Raw genomic sequence first — 312 nt, 5'->3', positions numbered from 1 at the left:
CGCAGCCCCTCGCAGGCCCGCGCGCGGCCGGAGCACCTGGGGAGGGCAGTCCTGGCGTCCGCTGCTACGAGCGCCGCGCTCCTCTGACCAAACACTGCGGGAGCCCTCCGTGAGCCGACTATTCCACCCTAGCCACACGTCTCTCCGTCTCGCAGCAGCGCGGTGAAACGTGCGCGCTGGCGAACTACGCGGGCTCGGTAGGACTCGGCCGTGCCGTCCCGTGTGGATTTGGCGCCGGGTGGCCCTGAGGATGTCGCGCGGAAGCCGTACGGGCCCCGGGACGCAGGCCCGCGTGGCTGCAGCGCACCCGGG

This window comes from Colobus angolensis, unplaced genomic scaffold (genome assembly GCF_000951035.1).
Source record: "Colobus angolensis palliatus isolate OR3802 unplaced genomic scaffold, Cang.pa_1.0 Scaffold84, whole genome shotgun sequence".
Lineage (NCBI taxonomy): Eukaryota > Metazoa > Chordata > Mammalia > Primates > Cercopithecidae > Colobus > Colobus angolensis.
The sequence above is the reverse complement of the archived record's forward strand: the minus strand, read 5'-3'. Positions refer to the sequence as shown.